The following is a 12,867-nucleotide window of genomic DNA, read 5'->3' on the forward strand; positions in this document are numbered from 1 at the left end:
TTCAGTTGCAATAGCGATGTATGCCTTCTTGCTTACATAAATGCCTTAGATTGAATTACAGTTGTGTGCCTTCTCGCTTACATAATGCCTATGTTCAGTTGCAATAGAGATGTATGCCTTCTCGCTTACATAATGCCTATGTTCAGTTGCAATAGAGATGTATGCCTTCTTGCTTACATAATGCCTAAATTCAGTTGCAATAGAGATGTATGCCTTCTCGCTTATTGAATGCCTTAGATTGAAATAGAGCTGTATGCCTTCTTGCTTACATTATGCCTAAGTTCAGTTGCAGTAGAGATGTATACCTTCCCAATTATCAAATGTTTTAGATTTAAATAGAATTGTATGCCTTCTCTCTTTTAGAATGCCTTAGACTTAAATAGAATTGTATGCCTTCTCTCTTTCAGAATGCCTTAGATTTAAATAGAGTTGCATGCTTTTTCTCATATAATGGTTTAGATGCTTTAGATTGAAATTGAGCTGCATGTCATCTCTCTTATACAAGGCTTCATTTAGACTGAAATAGAGCAGCATGCCTCAGATTAAAATAGAGGTGCATGCCTCAGATTGAAATAGAGTTGCATGCCTCAGATCAAAATAGAGCTGCATGCCTCAGATTGAAATAGAGCTGCATGCCTCAGAATGAAATGGAGCTGCATGCCTCAGATCGAAAGCCAGTGTTGAGATATACCATATAATAAGTATGTTAATGGCCATTGTTGAGGTATACCATATAATAAGTATGTTAATGGCCAGTGTTGAGATATACCATATAATAAGTATGTTAATGGCCAATGTTGAGATATACCATATAATAAGTATGTTAATGGCCAGTGTTGAGATATACCATATAATAAGTGTGTTAATGGCTAGTGTTGAGATATATCATATAATAAGTATGTTAATGGCCAGTTTTGAGGTATACCATATAATAAGTATGTTAATGGCCAGTTTTGAGGTATACCATATAATAAGTATGTTAATGGCCAGTGTTGAGATATACCATATAATAAGTATGTTAATGGCCAGTGTTGAGATATACCATATAATAAGTGTGTTAATGGCTAGTGTTGAGATATACCATATAATAGGTATGTTAATGGCCAGTGTTGAGATATACCATATAATAAGTGTGTTAATGGCTAGTGTTGAGGTATACCATATAATAAGTATGTTAATGGCCAGTGTTGAGGTATACCATATAATAAGTATGTTAATGGCCAGTTTTGAGGTATACCATATAATAAGTATGTTAATGGCCAATGTTGAGGTATACCATATAATAAGTATGTTAATGGCCAATGTTGAGATATACCATATAATAAGTATGTTAATGGCCAGTGTTGAGATATACCATATAATAAGTGTGTTAATGGCTAGTGTTGAGATATACCATATAATAGGTATGTTAATGGCCAGTGTTGAGATATACCATATAATAAGTGTGTTAATGGCTAGTGTTGAGGTATACCATATAATAAGTATGTTAATGGCCAGTGTTGAGGTATACCATATAATAAGTATGTTAATGGCCAGTTTTGAGATATACCATATAATAAGTGTGTTAATGGCCAATGTTGAGGTATACCATATAATAAGTATGTTAATGGCCAGTGTTGAGGTATACCATATAATAAGTATGTTAATGGCCAGTTTTGAGGTATACCATATAATAAGTATGTTAATGGCCAGTGTTGAGATATACCATATAATAAGTATGTTAATGGCCAGTGTTGAGATATACCATATAATAAGTATGTTAATGGCCAGTGTTGAGATATACCATATAATAAGTATGTTAATGGCCAGTGTTGAGATATACCATATAAAAAGTATGTTAATGGCCAGTGTTGAGGTATACCATATAATAGGTATGTTAATGGCCAATGTTTAGATATACTATATAATAAGCATGTTAATGGCCAGTGTTGGGGTAAGTATACCTTATAATTAGCAATATTAATGGCTAGTGTTGAGGTAGGTATACCATATAATAGGTATGTTAATGGCCAATGTTGAGGTATACCATATAATAAGTATGTTAATGGCCAGTGTTGAGGTATACCATATAATAGGTATGTTAATGGCCAGTGTTGAGGTATACCATATAATAAGTATGTTAATGGCCAGTGTTGAGATATACCATATTATAAGTATGTTAATGGCCAATGTTGAGATATACTATATAATAAGTATGTTAATGGCCAGTGTTGAGGTATACCATATAATAAGTATGTTAATGGCTAGTGTTGAGGTATACCATATACTAGGTATGTTAATGGCCACTGTTGAGGTATACCATATAATAGGTATGTTAATGGCCACTGTTGAGGTATACCATATAATAAGTATGTTAATGGCCAGTGTTGAGATATACCATATAATAAGTGTGTTAATGGCCAGTGTTGAGGTATACCATATAATAAGTATGCTAATGGCTAGTGTTGAGGTATACTATATAATAAGTATGCTAATGGCTAGTGTTGAGGTATACTATATAATAAGTATGCTAATGGCCATTGTTGAGATATACCATATAATAAGTATGCTAATGGCTAGTGTTGAGGTATACCATATAATAAGTATGCTAATGGCTAGTGTTGAGGTATGCCATATAATAAGTATGTTAATGGCTAGTGTTGAGGTATAATAAGTATGCTAATGGCTAGTGTTGAGGTATACTATATAATAAGTATGCTAATGGCTAGTGTTGAGGTATACCATATAATAAGTATGTTAATGGCCAGTGTTGAGGTATACCATATAATAAGTATGCTAATGGCTAGTGTTGAGGTATACCATATAATAAGTATGCTAATGGCTAGTGTTGAGGTATACTATATAATAAGTATGTTAATGGCCAGTGTTGAGGTATACCATATAATAAGTATGCTAATGGCTAGTGTTGAGGTATACCATATAATAAGTATGCTAATGGCTAGTGTTGAGGTATACTATATAATAAGTATGTTAATGGCCAGTGTTGAGGTATACCATATAATAGGTATGCTAATGGCTAGTGTTGAGGTATACTATATAATAAGTATGCTAATGGCTAGTGTTGAGGTATACCATATAATAAGTATGCTAATGGCTAGTGTTGAGGTATACCATATAATAAGTATGTTAATGGCCAGTGTTGAGGTATACCATATAATAAGTATGCTAATGGCTAGTGTTGAGATATACCATATAATAAGTGTGTTAATGGCTAGTGTTGAGGTATACCATATAATAAGTATGCTAATGGCTAGTGTTGAGGTATACCATATAATAAGTATGCTAATGGCTAGTGTTGAGATATACCATATAATAAGTGTGTTAATGGCTAGTGTTGAGGTATACCATATAATAAGTATGCTAATGGCTAGTGTTGAGGTATACTATATAATAAGTATGTTAATGGCCAGTGTTGAGGTATACCATATAATAAGTATGTTAATGGCCAGTTTTGAGGTATACCATATAATAAGTATGCTAATGGCTAGTGTTGAGGTATACTATATAATAAGTATGCTAATGGCTAGTGTTGAGATATACCATATAATAAGTGTGTTAATGGCTAGTGTTGAGGTATACCATATAATAAGTATGCTAATGGCTAGTGTTGAGGTATACTATATAATAAGTATGTTAATGGCCAGTGTTGAGGTATACCATATAATAAGTATGTTAATGGCCAGTTTTGAGGTATACCATATAATAGGTATGTTAATGGCCAGTGTTGAGATATACCATATAATAAGTATGTTAATGGCCAGTGTTGAGGTATACCATATAATAGGTATGTTAATGGCCAGTGTTGAGATATACCATATAATAAGTATGCTAATGGCCAGTGTTGAGGTATACCATATAATAAGTATGTTAATGGCCAGTTTTGAGGTATACCATATAATAGGTATGTTAATGGCTAGTGTTGAGGTATACTATATAATAAGTATGCTAATGGCTAGTGTTGAGGTATACCATATAATAAGTATGTTAATGGCCAGTGTTGAGGTATACTATATAATAAGTATGCTAATGGCTAGTGTTGAGGTATACCATATAATAAGTATGCTAATGGCTAGTGTTGAGGTATACCATATAATAAGTATGTTAATGGCCAGTGTTGAGGTATACCATATAATAAGTATGCTAATGGCTAGTGTTGAGGTATACCATATAATAAGTATGCTAATGGCTAGTGTTGAGATATACCATATAATAAGTGTGTTAATGGCTAGTGTTGAGGTATACCATATAATAAGTATGTTAATGGCCAGTGTTGAGGTATACTATATAATAAGTATGTTAATGGCCAGTGTTGAGGTATACCATATAATAAGTATGTTAATGGCCAGTTTTGAGGTATACCATATAATAGGTATGTTAATGGCCAGTGTTGAGATATACCATATAATAAGTATGTTAATGGCCAGTGTTGAGATATACCATATAATAAGTGTGTTAATGGCTAGTGTTGAGGTATACCATATAATAAGTATGTTAATGGCCAGTGTTGAGGTATACCATATAATAAGTATGTTAATGGCCAGTGTTGAGGTATACCATATAATAGGTATGTTAATGGCCAGTGTTGAGATATACCATATAATAAGTATGCTAATGGCTAGTGTTGAGGTATACCATATAATAAGTATGTTAATGGCCAGTGTTGAGGTATACTATATAATAAGTATGCTAATGGCTAGTGTTGAGGTATACCATATAATAAGTATGCTAATGGCTAGTGTTGAGGTATACCATATAATAAGTATGTTAATGGCCAGTGTTGAGGTATACCATATAATAAGTATGCTAATGGCTAGTGTTGAGGTATACCATATAATAAGTATGCTAATGGCTAGTGTTGAGGTATACCATATAATAAGTATGTTAATGGCCAGTGTTGAGGTATACCATATAATAAGTATGCTAATGGCTAGTGTTGAGATATACCATATAATAAGTGTGTTAATGGCTAGTGTTGAGGTATACCATATAATAAGTATGCTAATGGCTAGTGTTGAGGTATACTATATAATAAGTATGTTAATGGCCAGTGTTGAGGTATACCATATAATAAGTATGTTAATGGCCAGTTTTGAGGTATACCATATAATAGGTATGTTAATGGCCAGTGTTGAGATATACCATATAATAAGTATGTTAATGGCCAGTGTTGAGGTATACCATATAATAAGTATGTTAATGGCCAGTGTTGAGATATACCATATAATAAGTATGTTAATGGCCAGTGTTGAGGTATACCATATAATAGGTATGTTAATGGCCAGTGTTGAGATATACCATATAATAAGTATGTTAATGGCCAGTGTTGAGGTATACCATATAATAGGTATGTTAATGGCCAGTGTTGAGATATACCATATAATAAGTATGCTAATGGCTATTGTTGAGGTATACTATATAATAAGTATGTTAATGGCCAGTTTTGAGGTATACCATATAATAAGTATGTTAATGGCCAGTGTTGAGATATACCATATAATAAGTATGTTAATGGCCAGTGTTGAGGTATACCATATAATAGGTATGTTAATGGCCAGTGTTGAGATATACCATATAATAAGTATGCTAATGGCTATTGTTGAGGTATACTATATAATAAGTATGCTAATGGTCAGTGTTGAGGTATACTATATAATAAGTATGCTAATGGCCAGTGTTGAGGTATACCATATAATAAGTATGTTAATGGCCAGTGTTGAGGTATACCATATAATAAGTATGTTAATGGCCAGTGTTGAGGTATACTATATAATAAGTATGTTAATGGCCAGTGTTGAGGTATACTATATAATAAGTATGCTAATGGTCAGTGTTGAGGTATACTATATAATAAGTATGCTAATGGCCAGTGTTGAGGTATACTATATAATAAGTATGCTAATGGTCAGTGTTGAGGTATACTATATAATAAGTATGCTAATGGCCAGTGTTGAGGTATACTATATAATAAGTATGTTAATGGCCAGTGTTGGGGTAAGTATACCTTATAATTAGCAATATTAATGGCTAGTGTTGAGGTAGGTATACCATATAATAGGTATGTTAATGGCCAATGTTGAGGTATACCATATAATAAGTATGTTAATGGCCAGTGTTGAGGTATACCATATAATAAGTATGTTAATGGCCAGTGTTGAGGTATACCATATAATAAGTATGTTAATGGCCAGTTTTGAGATGTACCATATAATAAGTATGTTAATGGCTAGTATTGAGGTATACTATATAATAGGCATTTTAGTGGCTAAAGTTTTGATATATATGTGTTTTAATGGCCATTTTTGAGATCTTTGCATAACACTAGTTGAAGAACATCATCTGTTAGAATGATCACACTGACTGCAGGTGTTTCATAATGAATGGTGACAGAACCATTTATAATATCTAAAGGAGTTACTGTGTCAGTTAATATTTTTCGCATTGTTTAACTTTCTTTCATTTAGTCACTCTTACACATGATATAAACTTTGAAGAATATTGAAATATATTGTGTAAATAGCAGTGTCAGATGACTTGTATTCAGTAGAAATTTTCCGTTGTTATATTTGCCTTTTCACTATATTTCTGGAAATATAATACCTTAGAAGTACTAATACCTTGCAGATTGAACCCTACCAGATAACACTTTTAACTGAAAGAAAGTAAAAGTTATCTGCCCACCTAGGCGGTGGTCAGGCAGATTGATCTCCCCTTGGTATAGTTATTGGCATCATATCCAGTGAATATCAGTTACTACTTCCGCTCATGCTAAGGAGAATGCTTACATCAAGATGGACCTTGCAAAATCCACTACCAAGTTTTGGGAAGTTGTACACTTAGAAGTTGAAGGAGTCTATACTTCGTAAGGGAAGTATACTCCCTCTATGTTTCCAACTTTTCTTTCTTCCTATGATGACAGGGTTGTGCTTTTTCAGTTATCATTTTGCCATCACATGATGGGTAGCCTATGCAACTTCACAATAGTTCTTGCTATAGTTTTAATTTACGTGTGTGTGCAAGTCTAGTGGGCTGTAGAAAACTCAAAACATTTGCATAATTTCTACGTCTAGATACATACAGGTAAGTTTTCTGTACCAATACAATCTTAGCATCTGTGACCAAGCTTCACTGAGTTTACCTGTACAGGCCATCATTGAACCTTCCTACAGGTAGTATGGTGAAGTGGCATTATATTGACGTTTCATTGCTTTCATTAGGCCATCTGTTAGCACTAATTCATAGTAATATATGTGAAACTTTATTGATTTTACCTGTATAGAATGTCATTGGGCAGGTTTCTTTGTGTAATATAGAATACTTGTTTGTATTACTGTACTGCTTCTGCTCTGTTCAGATGCATACCGGTAGTTTTCTATACATGGTTTACTCAGTATTGTCCAGCTAATGCATGTTGCTATAAGAGACACTTGAGTGATTTTTATCTGTATAGGCAATCAACAATTTGCCTTCCTACAGGTAAGCTGTTACTAGAATTGATTATTTTCCTTCCAGTCCATGCATGTATGTACTATATGCACTGCATCAGTGATCCTACCTGTACAGGCAGTCAAATTCACGTGCCTGCAGGTTATTTATGACTAGAATTGATTACTAAGTGTCCACTCTCAGCATAATAATACTGAGGCTATAATTCTTTACCTGAACAGGTCAAGTGCAACCTGCTACAGGTATTTATCATGGTGGGTAATCTGCTCAGAAAGCAGACACTCACTCCACTAAATGTATATAGGGTCTGTTCTGTTTTTTTCTTGCAGATTTAGACCATGGGTCAGACAGCCACTCAGTGTGTAGTTTTCTGGCGTCATCCCTTGAATACATCTCGGACGTGCATGTTATGGACAGAAGTCAATCATGTCTTGGGGGACGAAAACATCTGCTTGCGTGCAAGGGTTCAGACCACATCTTGTCTGGACAGTGAGGTGAAGAGCAGAAACAAGCATCAGTTGAAGTCTCTTGTATCAGAATTATGGACTGGATATGCGGACCAATATTCCATACCCCGTCCCAACCTCAAGAACTGGATGTCATACTAGCCAAAATGACCCTGTTCCTTCATGACTGGACTTGGCCATATAACTCTGATTGCAGTGGGCCATGACCACAATCGATCATACAGTATCGGTCACCAGAAATTGAACTTGTCCAGTTCCATGATTTGCATTGGATCAGTCTAACTGCATAGTATTGCTAGGCACATCCTGTGGAAGATGTAAAGTTTAAATAGACACCATCATGGATCACGCTTACCCGCATAGTGTCTACAAACACTTCCAGCATATGATGTCCATTTTGGGCCTTAGAGATGTCTCTTCACTTGCCCTCGAGCCTCTGCCATAAAAGAGATTCTATTTGGCAACATGTTAAATGCAACGGGAACAGATTCCTCAGTGCTGCAAGTGCCACCATCATCAACATTCTTCTCCAACTACTTCACAGCTAGTGCAGGAGAGGTTGATTTCACTACTTTAATCTATAAACAGTTGTACTTGCTTACAGTTCCATCGTCATTCATAGATCCTACTTGGATGAGTGAAACTCCACCATGCAGCCTAGAACTAAAGTTCCTGTCCTAATCCCATTAGACTTGTATTATCTTTTCTCTCCATCACCTGCTGGGTCTAGAGTTCAGACATCAGGTGAAAATTATCTATAGCAGATTCTACTTTCAATTGCTACCACAATCAGAATCTTTATAGGTTACCATCACAGGGCTCCTCATTATTGGCAATTCCTATAAATCTTGCCACCTCAGGAATGGAATCTATATCTGTTGCTGAGCAGGAAGGGAAGGAGCTAAGTGAACAGTCAAAAGATGCATGTACCAGTTATATGGATCAGATATCCTGTAACATGTATCAACATAACGAATCAGATGATGTTCACCCAGCATAGGTGACCTATTTCCATTTGTGTTCACGACCACAACATATACTAGTGTTCCAGCTTGGACTTCAAATGACAGGGGTGCTGTCCAGCGCACTTTGAGCATGGTTGGACAATGTTTAAATATCAGAGAACAATAATAAAAAAAAGAGGAAAAATAAGTTACTTCGACTCAACATCATTTATTGCTCAAACTGTACACTATTTTAAACAATACAAAACTAAAAGCTAGGATTCTTCTTCATTATAGGTTTTGGGTCTGTACATGCTTGTTGATCCATCATTCTCATAATTGTCAGAAGTGCTAATGATGAAGGAAAATCCGCGTTCTTATTCCATTTCGTCATTGTACAGACATTGAGAAAGAAAAATGTCCATCTATATATCATTCATTCTGAATAAATTAGAGTCAATTGTACAATTAATCGATGAGTATAAATGGAAAAAAATAGAATAAATTAAATTGAAGGCTACTGCTCATCAATAATTATTTCTTTATACACATATAAGTAAGAGTATGTGGACAAAAAAGGCTGCTGTTTTCTGTTTTCATATGCTTTAAAGCGTCACATACCCAACATAAACGGTTTTAGCTTACCAAGATAATGGCTCTTAATGACAGTGCAAAGAAAAGGAATTCAGTTAGGAATAAAATAAACATTTTGACCTCATGAATGAATTGAAAATAAAATGCAAATTACCTAAAATAATTTGGCACTTTCCTCTTTTGCTTAGATCCCATCTTTGCAAGTGAACTCTGTAATTCTCTATGGTGCTCATCGATAATGAGCCTTACAGATAAAAACCGAAGTTAACCATTGGTACAGCTATGGCAAAACCAGCCAAAAGCATGGTACCAGAACAGAATTAAATTTCAGAAGTGAATGATCGGGGCACTTTAAAATTTGATAGGGATGTTTAAAGGCATCATAAATTGGACAGGGATGCTAGAAAACATTGTGCAAGGCATTGCACCCGTCTATGTATGCTTAGATGGAAATCTGTATACACAGTATGTTACAGTGTGAATTCAGAACACACCACAAGTTGTGTCAACAAAATAATGGGGACATAATTCATGGTATAGTCCACTTCATAATTGAGATACAAATCACTATAGCTGTCATAACAGCATTGAAAATAACCACAGGTGGAAAAGGGATGTAGTGCTCACTACCTCTGCTTCACAGAGCATTCATGCTCGTTTTCAGCCTTCACAATCTAATCTTCTATTTCATGATCAGGTTGATGCAATATGTAAAATACCTCAATCTCAGCTACAAGACAACCAAGGTCGCAGGGATGCATACATGCCAACCATTAGCTTTTTCCACTAAATTAATTATGCTTTTCTTATAAATTTATTTGGATTACACATATATCCCCCTCCCAAAAAAATGTGTTAATTTGTTTTCTCATTTTTATTAACATCCCATTAATCCCACATACTGTATTCTAGAAAAGACGGCTTCTATGTAACTATGACATAAGAGTACACTTGTCCATAGACTTGCATGCATTTTTCTAACAATATTATATTCCATTTATAGCAGTTGCCCTATTTCCAAGAAATATGCTGGTTCTACCTTCAAACTTTTGACCTTGGTTTCTATTTATAACGGCTGTATGGCTTAGTTAGGAGAGAACAGACTGGTTTTGTAACTTTATCTTTGCTCACAGATTTTTTGTTCAAATTGATAACTGGTACAGAACTAGTCTGTAGGTATTTGGTACTAAAAGTCAAGTTGGATTTATTCTAGTTGATGTTTGTGTCAGAGCAAAAATGTTTTTCAAATAATTTCACAGATGTATTAGAAAAGATGAAAAATCGATTCAGATATGAGATATGAATACATCAGCTTCATAATACAGCGTTCCATTCTAGCTTCATGCCCCTTACAGGCTGAGTGGAAAGGATTTTAGTATTGGTCATGGTGGTAAAAGAAGGAAACCTTGAATTAGCTCATTTTCCTAACTCCAGTACTATGGTAACTTTTTTTTGTTTTACAACAGAACTAAATTGTGGACACGAATTTTATAAATGCAGAGGCGTTATGTACTGAGCTCTTAAAAGAACACGGACTACCCCTAGCGGTAAGACTACATTGGTCCTTTGTTCAAACAAATGTTTCCTGATTCCAAAGTTGCAGAAAATATGCAGGTGCAAGAACAAAATCATCTAATATTGTTAGGTGTTAGCAGAAGATACTTCACTTAAAATTGCAGAAGCCATGAAAATTGGGCTGTTTAGTATTGCAACAGACAGGAGTAGTGATTATGTTGATAAAAAGTTGTACCCAGTCTGTGTAAGAGGCTTTGATAACGAAAAAGGCAAAGTTAGAGTGCTCTTCTGTCATTACCAAAATTAACAATAGATTTCACTGGAGAAAACAATTTTTTATTTGCTTGATAGCGCTTTGAATAAATAGTTGGCAGAACTGTATGGGGTTTTCAGCTGATGCTGCGTCAGTGATGACTGGAATTCATAAGTGAGTTGCATACTATATTTTGAAAAATGTCTCCATCATTGTTCATGTCAGACTGACTCTGTCATATGATGCACCATGCTGCAGGAAAGGCTGCTGATAAATTAGAACTACTGAAGTATCAAGTTGGCAGTCTACCTGACAATGTACTTCATGGGCATAGAGTTGATTTTTTCATCTTATTTGCTAGTTAAAATACAAAATAACTGGAAGATTTTTATCTCCTCTTCTTTGTCAGGTTATTGGTTCTTTACCATTCTAATGCTGACTGTGAGAGATTGTTCGGCATTGTTAACAAAAGTAAAAATGAATTTAGATCCAGGCTCTGTAATAACCCAGCAGTTAGTGCTCTACTGGTGTGCAAAACATTTAGTCTCAGCTGGTACAAAATGTTTTGAAATGCAGTATGAGAGTCTGTTGCTTTTTAAAGCTCAAAGTGTTATATACGAAAACTTGAAGCAGTAACTGATGTTAAAAGTTCAGAGGGGTAAATAAATTATTTTGTACATGTGCTCATTGAATTTTAATCATGTTACATGTGGGTTACTCTTTCTGTTCGGATTACCCTTTTTGTCCACTTGGATTACACTTTTTCCTTGCCAGGGGTTGGCATGTATGGATATGTCCCTAGAGCACATGCAACTGGAAAACAATCCTACAACTAAGTGGAAGAGGTGGAGGGAGGTCAATTGTTCTCACCAGTGTACTAGTCCTTGGTCACTTATTGGGCTCCCATAACAATGATCACATGGTCCAAGTGAAGACCAGACCTGTGACCATTGGGCCAACTCTCACAATCTGCAACAAGGCAAGGCTGCATCTTGAAGGCAGGGAAACCACTTTGGCCTCATGTCAGCAATACCTGTGCAAACATAACCTCCAGCAATCATGATCACTACAGATGCATATATGTTGGGCTGGGGATATTTTTTTCCCTTCTATTTCAGACTACAATAGAAGTGTGGCCCCCTGAAGATCATTATTTACATATCAATATCATTGAGATATTCCCTTGAATTAAAAACTGCAGTGGCAGGTGTTTCACTACAACCCCAGAGTTACTGAACTTGCACATTGGCATCTTCTGAAATATACCTTTAAGAACAAATCGTTTTTACAACTAATGGTTGGGTATCCTCGAGTGAGATGGCATTGTAATGCTTAATAGTGGAATCAATACATGGAAACATTGTAATGCTTAATAGTGGAATCAATACATGGAAACATTGTAATGCTTAATAGTGGAATCAATACATGGAAACATTGTAATGCTTAATAGTGGAATTAATACATGGAAACATTGTAAACCTTAGAGGCATATGAAGGTGAATATAAACTCAGTGGAACACAGAAAGCACTTTATACCAATGAAGGCATCCATACCTCAAAAGCCAACTTGCTATAACTAATGAGAAACACTTTACACCAGTCACAATTCAATCACGGTCACTGCCATACTGTGCTGTCATGGTAGAGAAGG

The 12,867-nt window shown here is 35.0% G+C and overlaps 1 protein-coding gene across 1 annotated transcript in view; it reads left to right on the plus strand.

Annotated features, from left to right (window-relative positions):
* The window catches only part of LOC149773794 (poly(A) RNA polymerase, mitochondrial-like), a 51,808-nt gene that overhangs the window by 6,263 nt on the left and 32,678 nt on the right, over positions 1-12,867 (plus strand). The window lies entirely within an intron of this gene.

This window comes from Sinohyriopsis cumingii, unplaced genomic scaffold, assembly GCF_028554795.1.
Source record: "Sinohyriopsis cumingii isolate HCF-2022 unplaced genomic scaffold, ASM2855479v2 utg000555l, whole genome shotgun sequence".
NCBI lineage: Eukaryota > Metazoa > Mollusca > Bivalvia > Unionida > Unionidae > Sinohyriopsis > Sinohyriopsis cumingii.